We start from the raw sequence: 16198 nt of genomic DNA on the forward strand, positions 1-16198 counted from the left end.
CATTTAAAAAAGAGCTGACTCCACTTCTGCATAAGGTCTATAACTATGCTCTCTCAGAAGGTGTTCCCCCTTTTTCATGGTCTTTAACTTACAAAACATACAAAATAATTGGGGTGCACTGCAAACAAACATAATGTTACCACCACCAGATGGGACTGTCAGCTCCTGAATCAGCATTAAAACATAGGATTAAAATGGAGCAGGAATACACAACAATATACACAGTCTGCCGTATAGCGGCTTAGCACCAATCATATAAAGAAAAGACGAGTGTGAGCAGAACACACTAGGAAACACAAACTTAAAGACGTGCAGGCAGCAGGTCTATGATGCACTGTAATGACCAGCAGGCCTTAAACAGTGTATTCACAGGCAGGCCACGCCCAACGTTCACGCCACAAACAGCAGGGATGCCCACTTCCTGTGTCGTACCAAAGTAGTGACCCCCAGGTCAAGCCTTATTATTAAAACTAAAGATGAATTGTTACGATCATGCTTTGATTGTTAAAGATGGATTATTATTCATGGTTCCTTTTTTAACTAATTTTAACTTAATCTAAATCTAACAACAAAACCATGGACGTAAACAGAGACAAAACTGATATAATCCAGACAGTAGATAAACACTAAAAAGACAGTTTGAGAAAAATACACAAAATCTAAATTGTTAACAAACAAAAATTATTATATTTTAAATATTAAATAATTCATATATATATACCTAATAATTCCAATGAAGCAGACACAATAGACCCCTAAATAATATATAATTTGATAATATTAATACAATTTCTACCTAAATAAATGCTTTTGCTATTCTGTACATTACGTGTTGTTAAAGTTAATAGTATTCATAGATCTGCTTGACAATGTCATATATTCTCCTTTTTCTATGAAAGTGTATTGTTGCTAGGCGACCAGCCTGCTAACTAAACGTTAGCTAAATACTCTCTGGGTTCTAGACTCAAACATGCTGTAATTCAGTCTTTAGATCAATGTGTCCAACTTGTGATACAGTAAAATCAACACCACTGTGAACATTTGAACACACTGTCAGACTCAGATCCACCTTTTTCACTCAATGATGTTCTGATGAACTTACTGCAGCACTGCCCACAGTAGTTGTTGATGGAACTCACTTTCCTTTACACAGGAGATCTGATCTTTAGATAATGGTGTATTTTTTAATTCAGCCTCTGTTGATCATCATAACTTCATAGCATTTATTCAGACATTCTCAACACAGACACATGGTGATACAGGACTGTGGACCAGAACATGTTATCAGGAGATACAAATGATTTCAGCCTGTCTCACTGTGCCTGATAGAAAATGTATCCCCTCTATAATCCTCAGGTGATGGACTAACATCATCTGCTTTATTCTGTACACATTTATCATCATTCATAATAAAACTAGTGAATTAGAACTAGTTTTATCAAACACAGCTAAAGTTATGGAGGACAGACAGACGTAAAAATGAGCTCCACTTTTACCAGGCTTTTCAGCATGATGTAAGAACTTTATGTCCTTGTCACACGAACCAAGAGGGTCCAGCTGCAGAACCTCCATGCCCCGCTCCGGAAGTGACATCATGAAATGAAGAAAAAAATACAAAATAAAACCGATAGCATAGCCATGTTGGCTAGGCATTTCCAGAAGGTTTATCTGGATTTTAAGACCTTTGTTAACCGGATTCCTCAGCAGTGTTACATTGAAAAAACAAAGTATAAAGCACCTCATCAACAACATATAAACTGATCAGCATTTCTGTGAATGATGTTGATCGTTAGAGACACAATAGTTTTATTTGTGCTGCAGTTCTATCACAACCTCTTTGTTTTAACCTTAAAACGGGGATAAATGTAGGATAAATTCAATGTTTACAGATTCACAGCATTAATACCGTAAAACTTTAAGTACAACACATGAAAGTAAAATATTTCATTAAGTCCATTTTAACTGTCATATATTATTTTTTAGTGATTAAAGTAATTCTTACAGCCCAGAGCTAATTGTTTTATGAAACAATATCAAAACGTTCAAGACGTGGTTTTACATTAGACACTTTGTGTTAATGTTTTAATGTTTAATGTTTTTTTTTTTTTAAATTGCAATTTTAAGGTTTTACTAGGATGGTGTCTTATGTGCTCATAATTTATGCACAATTGCATTAACATTACACTAGCAATAAATAATCATATGCAGAATCACATGGCTTGATAATCACTGTATATTGTCTTTAAGTAAAAGCACAGCTGATAACTCAGATCTAGTAAAAGTAGACCTCAAGGAATATAGATATTGCTATATACATATAAATCTAATATTAATGACATCAGTAAAATATACAAAAATGTACATTTTTTTACAGTTGTGAATAGGCATACTGTTATTAACTTATTAAGTATACAATGCCAGATACAAATACATTTACATTAGAACCACTAAAACTTACCTTGGCGAGAACTAACAGTAAATGTTACAAAAATCCTTCTATAATTTAGTTCCAAAGAAGTATCAAACCAGTAATGTTAAGTTATAAGTAATATGGATCATAATTTGCGAAATAAAGACACAAATAAGTGGTTGACAAAAGTCAATATTTAGTAATGTCAAAAAAAAGTACAAATTAGGTTATGTAAGATCAACACAAAACAATATTAAAGAAATACAATGGATGGTGGCCCAGGAGAGCTCCTCCTGGATGTGAACACCCAGGAACCTGAAGGACCATACTTTCTCCACCAGGTCACCATTGATGATGAGAAGAGCGTAGTCTACCAGGTTCCTCCTGAAGGTGATGGTGTTGTATGTTTCCTTTGGTTATGTGTAGGGACATTTATTCAGAATAATTAGAGGCTACAGTGAGGATATTTGACCATTTTAGACTGTACTTTAGGTGAAAGAGTGGGAACTGGTGCAGCTGTTGAAGCAGGTTGTGAAGGAGAAGGAGTGACTAGGATAGGTTCAGTAGAGGTAGGTAGACATTGGGCACATCTGCACATATTGAGGTGAACTTCCATATGACTCACATCTCTGCACTGTAAAGTACAACAGCAAATCAACATATCTAAAACAAATAAAAGCAAAATAAAATGATTACTACAGACAAAGAATAGAACAAAAAAACTTGGAGAACTAATAGGATAATTTTTTTTAATCAGCATTGATATCAGATGTGCATTTACACAATAGGCTGTCTGCGTCCATGTGAATCTTACCTTAAAATGTTATTGTATTTTGCACATGGACATCAAAGTGCTTCTCCATATTAAATAACTTAAATGACTGTAGTTTTGGGCAAATGGGGCAGTGATACTGCTTGCAGCACGTTGTACAGCAGCTCACCTCAGGTTTGACGTCTTTTTTGAAAATTGAAACGTGCATCTGAAAAAAAAAAAAACCATTTAAAACATTAACATCAGTGAGTGAACAAGGTTCATTTGGAAAAAGTTGCTTTTCTACAACAATAATTCTTCGGTTATTTTGTTTCAAAACCAGATATTTTCCGGTCTAGATGTAGAATCAAAGGTACTTTTTAAAAAAAAACAAAACAATATGTATTGTATTTTATTTTACATCAACAGATCATCTGAAGAAACTAATAATAATAGTCTGCAGCTGGACCCCTCTCATCTGAATACCGCGAATGTTGAAAATTAATAATTTTATCGATAATTTAACATAAACAAAACTCTTTACTTACCATGTTCTGAGCAAGGCTGTTCCAAGAAACACGTGTACCACTACTGTCTCGTCTAACAATAGAAGAAGAAGAAGAAGAAGAAGAATAGCTTCTTCTTCTTTGGTTGTTGATGGCAGTTGGCAGCCAAAATGTTGCATTACTGCCACCTTCAGGAGAAAAGCTGCTCTACAGGAGCCCATATATGTAGGGTTAGCTTCCGGGCCGGGGGCATGGAGGAGCTGGGCATGGAGGAGCTGCAGCTGGACCCCTCTTGCATATTTTGTGTTTTTCCTGTTGAAACAATCAGGGGTTCTCGTGACAAAAGCTTCATACAACATAAAAAATGTTTAAAAATGATAATACATTGTATATCTATGGATAGTTCTGAAGTAGTTGAAAAGATCTGATGCAGTGGAAACAAAAATATTAATGGATTACATTTTTATTGCCTTTTTATGAGACAGAGGTTTGTAGACAGGAGGAGTACAAGTGTTATTTTTTTCTTTAAAACTGTCCTTGTGTCAAAAATAATAATGCATTAAAATCAATTCTGTGATCAATAATTGTCATGGTTTAGGCTGTATTATTAACATAAAAAATATATGAGATATCTCATATATTGTGTTTTTGCTGTTTAAAATATCAGAGGTTCTCATTATAAAAAAGTTCATACAAACATAAAGGGTTTGAAAATGATAATAAATTGTATATCTATGGATAGTTCTGAAGTCATGCAGTACATTTTTATTGCACTTTAATGAGATGGAACATTTGTGTACAAGTGTATGTAAAGTTAAAGGAGTGAACAAGGGTTCATTAGCATGTTAGCTCTCTGAAAAGCTTCAAATCTTTCTAAACAGCTTCTGTAACATCTCACAGCTTCTCCATCAGCTGCTCTGCATTTCATTATGAGGTGCATTCACTTTCCCCAGGAGAGTGTGGGAAAATAGAGTCTCTATAGGAAACCCTAACATATGATCCCTGATATCCAGGTTAGAAGAGTGCTTAGATTGATCAGAAAGAGCTGAACTAGTTTGATCTAAAACACTTCTTTATCAAAGTCTCCTCTTTACAGTAGAATATATTCAACAATTAGCAGGAGGCAGAAAATCCCAGGTTGAGTGAAGGCAGCACAGGTGCAGGTGGTTAATTGTTCACCCTCTCCTCTCTGTGTGACCTGACTCACTTTGACTTTCACACGTCATTGAACACTAACTAAACCAGATACACAGACTCATTGTGACCCTGTATTGACTGTGTTTGGGGCCAATCAGCAACACTTCTGGATTGTGGATATCCATCAGATGGTACTATTGATATGTTCAACAGTGATAAACAGTGAATGAAAGCTGCTTCAACTGTTTACTGTTATTAATAATTAAACTTCACTTCCTTATTAAGAGATTTTATGAACTCACCTGTTCACTGGTGTTGTGGATTATCCTGCAGCTGCTCCCAGGGTTTTCTCCAGTGCTGTTGAGCGTAGGGGACCCCAATGTTGTAGTCATGGCACCCCCTATGCTCCGTTTTCAGCAATGTTGGGAGATTTTCTGTTGTTTTTTCATTTTTAATCAATACTATCGTAATAATTGTTGCACACTTGGACACAAAGGGACTTCCAGATGTTCACGGGTTGTTTAATCTGAATAATCCAGAAAGACATACATCAGCCTCACCATCTATTTAATACAGGCGATCTGGACGGATGCTCCAGTCTTTACCTGAGGACCCCTGCAGCCCTTTAGCTGCCCCTGATGCTGCCTGTGTGTATGTAATAACTGTCCATGTATATCTGGGTAAAATCTGAGTTTTACATTTATTTGGTGCTTCGCTGGTGTCTGTCTGAGTATGTTTGAGCCTTAAACAGTGTAGCTTCAACCAGGACGTAGCATGTAGCGACACATGAAGCTGTTTGTCATGTTTATAACTCACAAAGGATCATTCTACATGTACACGCACGGATCTGATAATCACAATTAATGCGTTAAAGTAACAGCCCTAGCGTAACACACACACAGTTTTTTGTGCACACACAATGTGTGTGAGCCTAATCTGAGCCCATACTCACCTGTCCAGGAGCCGTTGGATGCTGTTGGATACTACCACCTGGCTTTGGCTGCAGCCATGGATCTGATCAACAAGAGATCCCAGCTGTAGCTGTGCACACGTCTGGATACCATCTCCCACAACTTTCTGCTGGATCCACAACTCTCCCTCTTCTTTTACCATAGAGCCAGAGGATTGGCTGCTGAGCTCAACGTCAGGAGCAGCAGCGCCCCCTAGAGCTCATCAACATCTGGACTGAGGAGACCCTGTACAAACCTGTACATCATCATCATCATCATGATGAAGATTTATAAAGTGAGGGTGTTCTAAGGGTTTTGTTTATTAAATTAATTTACTAAAACCATGATAAAGCTGTTATTAAGTCAGTGATTTTCAACATGTGGCTCTTTATGTCTTCATTTTAATTATTATTCCCCCAGAAAACCTTAAAAAAGGAAACTTTTCAAACCCTTTTTTTTATCCTTTTATTTTGGCTGTTTTACAACTTTATTTGTCCCATTTTTATCCCTTTTCGAAAAAAAAAATTTGACACTTTTTCTTGTTTTTTCAGATTTTAGCTTCTTTTGCCAAAAAATATCTCTTTGTCCTATTTTTGGTCCATTTTTCTAAGTTCTTTTTGACACTTTTATTCAATTTTTGTCTTTTCTTTAACCATTGTTAACCACTTTTCATCCAAATAATCAACCTTTGGCAAAATAAATAACACTTGTTTCCTTTTTTCCTACATTTTGCCTCTTTTTGTTCCACATTTTGCTCATTTAAGCTACCTGTAACCATTTCATACCACCTGTTTCCTCTTTTTTGTCATTTTTTGCCACTCTTGACTGTTTTTGGTCCATTTTAGTCACTTTTCACAATTTTCTTGCCACTATTTTGCCACTTTTGGACCATTTTTTACCACTTGTTATTCATTTTTCATCACTTTACTCATCAACTCTTTGTTTACCTTAGTCAAATGGCTGGCTGTGATTGGCTGATCACCATTCAATCAATCTAACTGGATCAATACATTCTCAACAATCAATTCCTCTGTAAAAAGTGAGGGAGATGATTTTTAGTTTTAATTAAAGTGGATGATGTAAAAAAGACAATTATTCTGAAATGTGTCAGTTTCTGAACCATTTTATTGTTGATGTAACAAAGATCTTAGAACTCTCACATTAACAAATAAATGACTTTGATCACCGTCCTTTCCTTTTGTTGTCATATTGGAATAGTTTTTGTAACGTTACACAACAGATGGATTCACTCAGAAAACAATATATATATATATATATAATATGCCGTGCTAAAACTATTGACCCCCCAAAATATAACCTTTTTGTTTTAATATTTATTACTAACACACAACTACAGAGATTACACTGAACTAGAAAAAAAACAAAAATAATAATTTCCTGAAGATCATGTGACGATGAAACACACGCTGAACTCTGCATGAAGGAATGATTTTTTAACAGAAATAAAACATTATTTTTTACAGAAATAAGTGAAATATCTTTTAAAATGTTTGTTTAAACAGATTAAAATATATATTGTTCAGTTTTAAATTAAACTTTAGCCTCGAGGTGTGGAAATATATTCAAATGTGAATGACTATAAATAATAATAATAATAATAATAATAATAATAATAATAATAATAATAATAATAATAATAATAATAATAATGGTCAAAAGTAAATAATTCAGGGTTTTAAAAAGTTAAAACCTAATTCAACATCTCTTCCTTTTAAAAAAAAAAAAAAAAAAAACGTCACTTCCGGTACGTTCTTAGCGTGCTAGCACCATAGCAACAGCATAAAGCATGATTAATGTTGCCAAAACAAACAAACTATGGATCCTATAGATAAACTGAATAGATACTATAGAAGTTAAGGATACGTTTTTCATTAGTAATGTCATCAAAACAAAGCTCTCTTAATATTGCTGTTTACAAAGGGTTGACAGGTGGTCATGTGACCTGACGTGACGTGTAGGAACAAATTCAAATGTGAAGGAATATAAATAAAAATATTGATAATGAAAAAACTAAGCAAGAAAATAATTACAACATCCAATCGCCCTGTGCGTGGATATTTATCTGCTTTTGGTTTGACGTTTTTTGGCGTATATAAACCAGAATGTACCGGAAAAAATACAGATGGTTTAGATAAACCGAATGGATATTATGAAAGTCAAGGGTACATTTCTCACTAGAAATGTCATTAAAACTATTCTAAAGCTACAGTCTATCTTGAAATAAAGCAATTTGCCACTAAAATATAGAGATTTCTGCCGTTGTTTTTGATGAGTCAGCAGTGACGTGACCTGACTTCAGCCCGTTGATATTTGTGCAGTTAATACACGACAATACATCGTGCTGTTATTGCACAAAGACAACACTTTATTCATGCTCTAATAGCATGAAATAATAGATATACTGTTGTGGTGCTAATGCATGAACATCTGTGAGACTGGGTTGATTTAAAGCTGCAGGTTGTTCTGGCTGCACCAGGACACCAGTCGGTCTGTCTCACACCTGTAGGTGGACTCGTCTCCATCAGAGATGAGTCCATGATGGTCGTGTCGTCCACAAACTTCAGGAGTTTGACCACCTGGTGAGAGGAGGAGCAGATGTTGGTGAACAGGGAGAAGATCAGAGGAGAAAGACCACAGCCCTGAGGAGATCCAGTGCTGATGGTCCAGGAAGCAGAGATGGTTTTTCCCAGCTTCACGTGCTGCTTCCTGTCAGACAGGAAGTCTGTGATCCACCTGCAGGTGGAGTAGTTATGATCATAAACAGACTATTTATTATTAATGTAGGTTTTGTTTCAGATTTATTTGAATAAAAAGTTATTTCCTCCATGTTGAGCTACTTTTTTCCTCCACCTGGTTTTACTGGATCCCAAGCTGATGATATTTGAACCAAAAACATGTGGACCAAACATGTAAATTTCAACTCACAGCATATGAAACGTAATCCTTGGTTACACATATTTAAATATACATTTCCATACAATACATCTGAACCAAATATTTACAGTATCTGAATCAAAGGGAAAATTAGATCCTTGTGATCAGGTGCAAATGAGGAAAATCATCAAAGAAAGAAGGATATATTTTGTGTTGTTATGGTGACTGGCTTATTTCAGTTATATTTTATCAAAGAACAAAAGGTTTGAAATGTTTCCCTATCCTGACTCTCACAATGTGACGTCCAACTGCAGTGAAGGACCAGAGCAAAGTGGACATTGTGGGGACATGATAGCAGACATTACAGTCTGGACGACCTTCAGCGCTCTCTTCTCTGTGGTTGGATGTCCTGCTTGTGCTGCTGTTCTCTGGGAGTTGTTCAAAAGACACAAAAGAGGAAACTATGTCACCCCTAATGATGTCTTCATGCTCAACATCACCATCATGGACCTGCTCTTCTTGTTGTTCATCCCTCTTGGGTTGTTTAACTTCCTTTTCTGGCTTTTCCAGCCTGTCCAGATGTGGAGTGACTTTCTGTATGATTTAAACCTGACTGGACGACCTCTCCTCACGGCCTGCATGTGTTTTGACTCCTACCTGGCAGTGGTCCACCCAGTCTTTTATCACACCCACAGGAGTCCAACTGTTGGCATCCTGGTGGCTGCTGCATTGTGGGCCATCACTTTAGCTAAAGGAACCATTAACACAGTCATAGATGAGCTGAACCACAGTCCCTGGACCATGTTTATGTATGTCATAGCTCTCCCTGTCATCATCATCTGTAACTCCTCAGTACTGTGGACGCTGAGGAAGTCTCACAGTGGAAGGACGGGTCTCCACCCAATGAAGAAGAAGGCTCTGCAGATCATCACCAACAACATGATAGTGACCGTCGTTGTTTACCTTCCTCCTGTGATGGTTTACATCATTGGCAACATGAGAGGTTTCTGCTAAGGTAGGGGTTCTCATCTGGTCTCACCCTGGGACCCACATTTTACCATGGTCGTTCAATTGTGACCCTTTTTTTTTTTTAGAATTCAACCACAAATTCATTTTTTCTCAATTATCTGTTGAAAACACTCTTTTTAAAAACATAAATCTCTATATTTTCCTGTGTAACATGCGTTTTACAGCATGAAATGCAAAAGAAAATTTCTTTCAAAATAAAAGACAAGTCCAACATGAGAAATATTAAGCATTCATTTATTTTTGACCAGCTGTCCATGACCCACCCAGTATAGGTCTGTGACCCACTTTTGGGTCCCGACCCACCAGTTGAGAATCATTGTGCTACTGAATCTAACAGGAGATCAGACCTGTTCATAGAATATATGCTTTCTATTAGGGATGGGCTATATTATCAAATGTTATATTGGTTTTTCCACAGATATTGAAAAAATACTGTATGTGCTGTTGTTTAAGACAACACAATAAAAATGAAAATGAAAAATATATGAATTATATTAATTTTTCAAAATATAAAATAAATAAATAAACAAATAATTTATTAATTAATAAGAAAAAAAATATTCAAAAACAAACATGACTTTTTCCATTACTGAATAAATTGGAAATTTAGTGTTGGACAATATCAGATATCAGCAAAAAGCTAATATTGAACTTTCTATAGAGTAGCACATTTTATAATAAATACAATGTTATTTAACAGAACAATCCACTCCTGTCCTCATATGTGTCCTTTAGCCATAACATAACATTATTGTCAGAATGGCCTCATGGGTAGCCTTAAAAAGTAGTCCAAGGTTCCAAAAATGCAGTCAAGTGTATTTATTTACAGTGAAAAAAAGTGCATCAGTATTTCTGTTTTCACAACATTTCATATGAAAAGTGTGTGTTCACATTGTTATGTCTAAGGTGGGCCCATAATAGTTTTAGTCAAGTTATTGACATTTTCTTAGAAGTATTAATTTTAGATCAAAGCTCCACAAATGGCATTACACAGTGAAGGATCTGATAAAAGCACTTTGGTGTTTGGTTTGCTCACAGGTTCCAGTCAGTTTTGATTTCTGGTTATTGTTCACTGGTATTAAATGTTGTAAGAATTGTGTTACAATAAATATCATTTTAGACAATGTTGATATTTTTGTTTTCTTTCCACATTAATAAACACATTTGGATAATGTTCTTAAACAACTGATTATTTTCATTTTTCTTTATTGTACATTATATTAACTGTCATCAATGCCTTTAATTGTAAAACAATATATTTTCCCTTTGGTCTGTATTTCCATCATAAGTTTGGTCTTAAATTTTCTTAAGGTGGTATTAAAAAGTCATAAATATATATTATTATATTCTTCTTACCTGTAGTCACCCTGTATTTATCATCATCAGGCTTGTAACCTATGTGAATAGATGCTTGTAAAATAAAAATGTACACATTGGGTTTTTTTTACATTTAAACTTTTATTAAACATCAATTTCAGATGCACTCCTGGAAAACAAACATATTCATATTAATAATTCATATTTTTGAATATTAATTCTCATTTGTTCCTCTACAAAATGCATCTTGTAACTGTAGAGGATGATGACATCATTTGTCACACATACATAGCAGAGAACAGAGAGTGACAGTGAGGAGGTCATAAACTGATTAATATTTTCACCCTCATGGACCACATGGTCAGAATGCTCTGCCAGATGTGCTCCAGTGTTTAAGTCGTGTCGTTACTACAGTTCTTCAATCACTTTCTAGCATAGATGGCCACAGACAGAGCGATGCCGCCAATGGCTACTGCAGTGGCACCAAGCAGCCACTTCCAGCTCAAACCCCATGCTGACTTAGCCTGATGTTTGTGGGTGCTGGACGGGTTCTCCAACATTTTCTCATCCATGGCCTGATGTTTGTGGGTGCTGGACGGGTTCTCCAACATCTTCTCATCCATAGCCTGATGTTTGTGGGTGCTGGACGGGTTCTCCAACATCTTCTCATCCATGGCCTGATGTTTGTGGGTGCTGGACGGGTTCTCCAACATCTTCTCATCCATGGCCTGATGTTTGTGGGTGCTGGACGGGTTCTCCAACATCTTCTCATCATCCTCACTGTGCTTCTTCATCATCGTGGAGACCTCATCGCGGATCGTGTTGTTGCGTGGCTTCAGGTCTCTGTGCTGATCAAGAACATTGCCTTGCTCCCTCTTGCAGGTGGCCAGATCAATCTCAGTGGGGGGCAGCAGCTTCAGGTCTGGAGCATCAGTAGCTTCCAGGAGCGTAACTTCAAACTCAGCTTCTGACTGAACCTGGAAGAGCGCCTTCTCTCTCATTCCCATGAGTCGCACCGCCACATCCAGTACCTGATTCACTTGCCCATCTCCCAAAGTAAAAGACAACTCCTCCTCACTGACCAGCTTCTTAAACTCCTTTTTCATCAGACGTGTCATTAGATGAATCTTCACAATCTGTCCAAGATGTGGCCTTCCTCCTCCAGCCTGCAGCACCTTTTTCATTAGGACACCATTTTTAAAGATATCTAACCACTCATCAGCAGGTGGTTGGGGGTCAGCTTCTCTCCTCATGGACTGATCCATGACAATGTTATTCCCACTCTTCATGACTGATGCACTGTCACTGCTTTGGTAAACAACCTGAAACACAAGAAAACATATTATAAGTACATTACCATTATTAGCTGGCAGCTTCTGAGCAGGGTTGGAGTCAGTTATAATTGTAATCATGTAATTGATAATTAATTACAAAGATGGTGTAGTTATAATTGTAATTGTAAATATAAAAATCTGTTGCTGTCGTAATCTCAATAAAAACTAATTGACTTCAGATAATTTACTTTGTAATTGTAATTGCCTTTAAAATTCTACAAGAAATATCAATGTTTACTTAATTAACATGTTCTACACATATGTAGTTAAAATATTATTAAAACGTTTATAGCAAGCTTTCCCACATTTTACCATTTTAAAAGTGTATTTTACAGCTGACTTAAGACCCGTTATCATATGAGATGCTAACAGAAAGCTAACACAAGAGAAAGGTTAACTTTTATTAGGTTTTCTATTTCAGCCTCGGTATTTCTGATTAATTGTAAAGTAAATGATAACATACTGTAAGTGTAATTTGATTTCTGAGGCTAAAAAAATAATTGTGATTCAATTGTAATTGGAAAAAATGCTGGTCACTGTAATCATAATGTACTTGTTGTTAGATTGTCTTCTGTGCTAAAAGATGGTAGCACCATGAGATTTACCGTTTAAGAGTAGCTTCGTATTAGTGTCTCATCTGTGGGAAGGATGTTAATTCTGGGACGTATTAGTCTTTCTTTGAATCAGGGGCTGTTCCAGATGTTTCCTATTCTCTCCTATCTGCAGCTTTGGGCTTTCACACTACGTCTGTGTTTTTTCTCCTGAGAAAGTATCTGCTCTATGAGCTCTGGGTTTTTAGTTCTGCCTTTTGTTCTTTTTTTTGGAGTTCTACTTTTTGCTGTTCCTTTGATGTTCTCTGATGTGGAGTTCTTCCCCAGCATATCAACGGTTGTTCTAAACTCCTCAGTGGCCACAGTTACATGATGTTTTTTTAAATTCAGAATGAGTTATTCTACATTAAATCATTCTGCTTCATGTTTACATGGTAATAGTAATTCCAGAACTGAGGTTTACATGGAAAACCGGTTTATTTGGCTTTAGTTAATTCCACTTTAGGTCTGGGGGTTGGGAAGGCTCTGATTGGACAGGGGGCGAACATGACGTAGAAACACAACCAACATTTTATTGTTGGCTGTAACCAGTGTTGTGCTAGTTACTGAAAAAAAAGTAACTAGCTACCGTTACTAGTGACTTCATTCACAAAGTAACTCAGTTACTATTTTGATTACTTACACCAAAAAGTAATGCGTTACTAGAAAAAGTAACTATTTATTTTGAGTCATTTGTGTCCATACAGCTTCATATCAGTGCTGTAATAATATAATAATCCACTGTTGATCAACTGCTATAAAACAACCATAAATGAAGTGCATATAAAGCACAAAACAACTGCTCCACAATTAAAACAATAATTTTTCTGCCTTAGCACAGCAATGTACAGTAAGCTGTGCATATTCCAGGTGCACATTCTGCTGTTGAAAATGCTTATAAAATAAATGTGGAAAAAATAATTCACAGCATGTTTTTCAGCTACACAATGCTAAACATATCAGGCAAATGAGCTGCTGTTAGCAGTGACTCAGCAGTAGCGACAGGCTGCATATTTACAACAACATACTGTGCAATAGTTTGGCTGACCTGTCCCTGGATAACAGTCACAGTTCGTTAAGATCCAGCCGCAGCGTTAGCTTAGCTTCACTGATGCATCTTTTGGAGACAGACAATCTCTCCTCCCAACTTTCACATTAGCTACCACCCCCAGTCCTCTGGACAGGTGGAACGGTCCAACCACACGGTGGTAGGAATCTAAAGAAATATGTCTCTGCCAACCAAAAGGACTGGGATGTCAAACTTCTCCTGGTCCTAATGGCAATCAAGACAACGCCGAACAAATCAACCGGCGTCCCACCTTTTTTAAATGATGACGGGCAGGCAGATGACTCTACCCACACACCTCCTGTACCAACCAGGACAAGCTAACATTGCTACCACCTACACCACTCACCAATACATGATCGATCCTGAGAACCACCTCCAAGCTACGTTCACGTTTGCTCTAAAACACCTCAAAGAGAGCACTAAGGGCCATAAAGCCTACTACAACCAAAAAGCCTCGCAGAAGGAACTACAGGTTGGAGACAGAGTCTCATATTACAGTTTTGCTCAAAAACGATCATCATGCAACCAAACTAGTGAAGAAATTTCTTCCCAAATGGACCGGACCCCCAAATAAAGATTCCCAGCACAAAGACCAAACAAAAGCTCAAGTGGGTCCACCAAAACCAAATTAAGCTATACAGAACAACAAAACTATCAGACTAGCCGTCAATCGTGAGCTGAATAAACCCTACAAGCCGAGATATGGCATTCCTAAATAGCCAACCAGTCGTCGCATTCAATAACATCTACCACCTCAAGGACATAGTAAACTAGGAACTAGGACTGGAATCTACTACAAAAGCTCTATCCAACCTCTAATATACATGTGGTTTACACCAGACATGACCCTAGTCATTGTAATTATTCTCTGTCACATATATCTACCTTCTGCACCGCCGCTTTATGCCTTAGGCACACCAGGAAAGTTCAAGACCAAATCAAACGATCGCATATTCAAACACAACCGACCCAGATCCGAGGGTGCACTTTGCTATAATAGGGGAAACCCCAATTACATCACAGAGAAAACAACAATATATATATATACACCCAACACAGCATAACGTGGATGGCTGTTCATCATAGGAATGGGATCCACACAAGGTTCCTGCTGCTTAACAGAAGGTTTTCCTTGCCGCCATGATGAATTCATGTTGGGTGTGGGATACATATGTATGTGTATACACGTATATATGCATATGTGTGTATCCATAAAATGAAGAGTTCGTCCTTAAGACTGCTCTACTGTAAAGTGTCTTGAGATACCATTGGTTATGATTTGACGCTATACAAATAAAGATTGATTGATTGATTGATTGATATTGAATATTGCTATTGTGGTTTTATACATCAAAGCATCATCTCAAGGCAAGGGCAAAATATTGAGATGTATATCGTATATCATATTACAGCTTGAAAATATTCAGACATTTAAAAAAGGCCATATCGCCCCGCCCATTTGACGCAAAAAATATGTCGACGTAAATGTTTTGTATTGATGCATCGTCCCAAACATATATGTTGTCCCACACCAGTCCAGAATTGATGTAATGCATCGGAAATCTAGCCCCTAATCCACCAAATGCTTAGAACAAAGAAGATCTTATAACCAATAATGGAGTTTGCACCAGCAGTGGGAGGAGCTTGAGTCATTCCAAAGATCTTTACAATATCAGCTCATTTACACAAGATTATGACTTAATATGTAAAGACATTTAGATTAAAACAAGCAGTATTTACTCACTGGATTGTGGGAAATCACTAATTTAGTCATTAAAGTTGACATTATTATTAGAAACTCACCTTGGTCTCAAACGTTGCTCACTGATGACAACCGTTGGTCAACGTTAATCGATATATTTAAAGCTACTTTAGTCGTTTCTGACGGTGCAGGAGATTCTGTTGAATGATGTAGATTCTGCAGCTTTTATCTTAGCCTGAGTTGCCATGACAACCTGTCAACATTGAGCTTCCATTAAGCCTGAGTTGCCATGACAACCTGTCAACATTGAGCTTCCATTTTAGCCTGAATTGCCATGACAACCTGTCAACATTGATCTGTTCGAAGTTGCCTTTTGTGATTAAATGTGTGTCATATTATCATAGGAAGATCAAATATATTAAATTAAATAATGCAAACACACATTTTACTCCTCATAGTGGATATACTGTATGTATAGACTGTTACATCAGGCATAATTACTACCAAT

General features: G+C 36.7%; 1 long non-coding RNA gene across 1 annotated transcript; it reads right to left on the reverse strand.

Moving 5' to 3' along the window:
- Nucleotides 1–3032: 3032 nt before the first annotated feature.
- On the reverse strand, nt 3033–3753 carry LOC114460068 (uncharacterized). The gene is made up of 3 exons (XR_003673529.1): nt 3710–3753; nt 3225–3390; nt 3033–3073 (listed from the first exon to the last, which is right to left on the reverse strand). It is a non-coding gene; the product is annotated as an uncharacterized LOC114460068 (long non-coding RNA).
- Between the last annotated feature and the right edge of the window lie 12445 nt (nt 3754–16198).

Source organism: Gouania willdenowi, unplaced genomic scaffold (genome assembly GCF_900634775.1).
Source record: "Gouania willdenowi unplaced genomic scaffold, fGouWil2.1 scaffold_389_arrow_ctg1, whole genome shotgun sequence".
In the NCBI taxonomy this organism is placed as follows: domain Eukaryota; kingdom Metazoa; phylum Chordata; class Actinopteri; order Blenniiformes; family Gobiesocidae; genus Gouania; species Gouania willdenowi.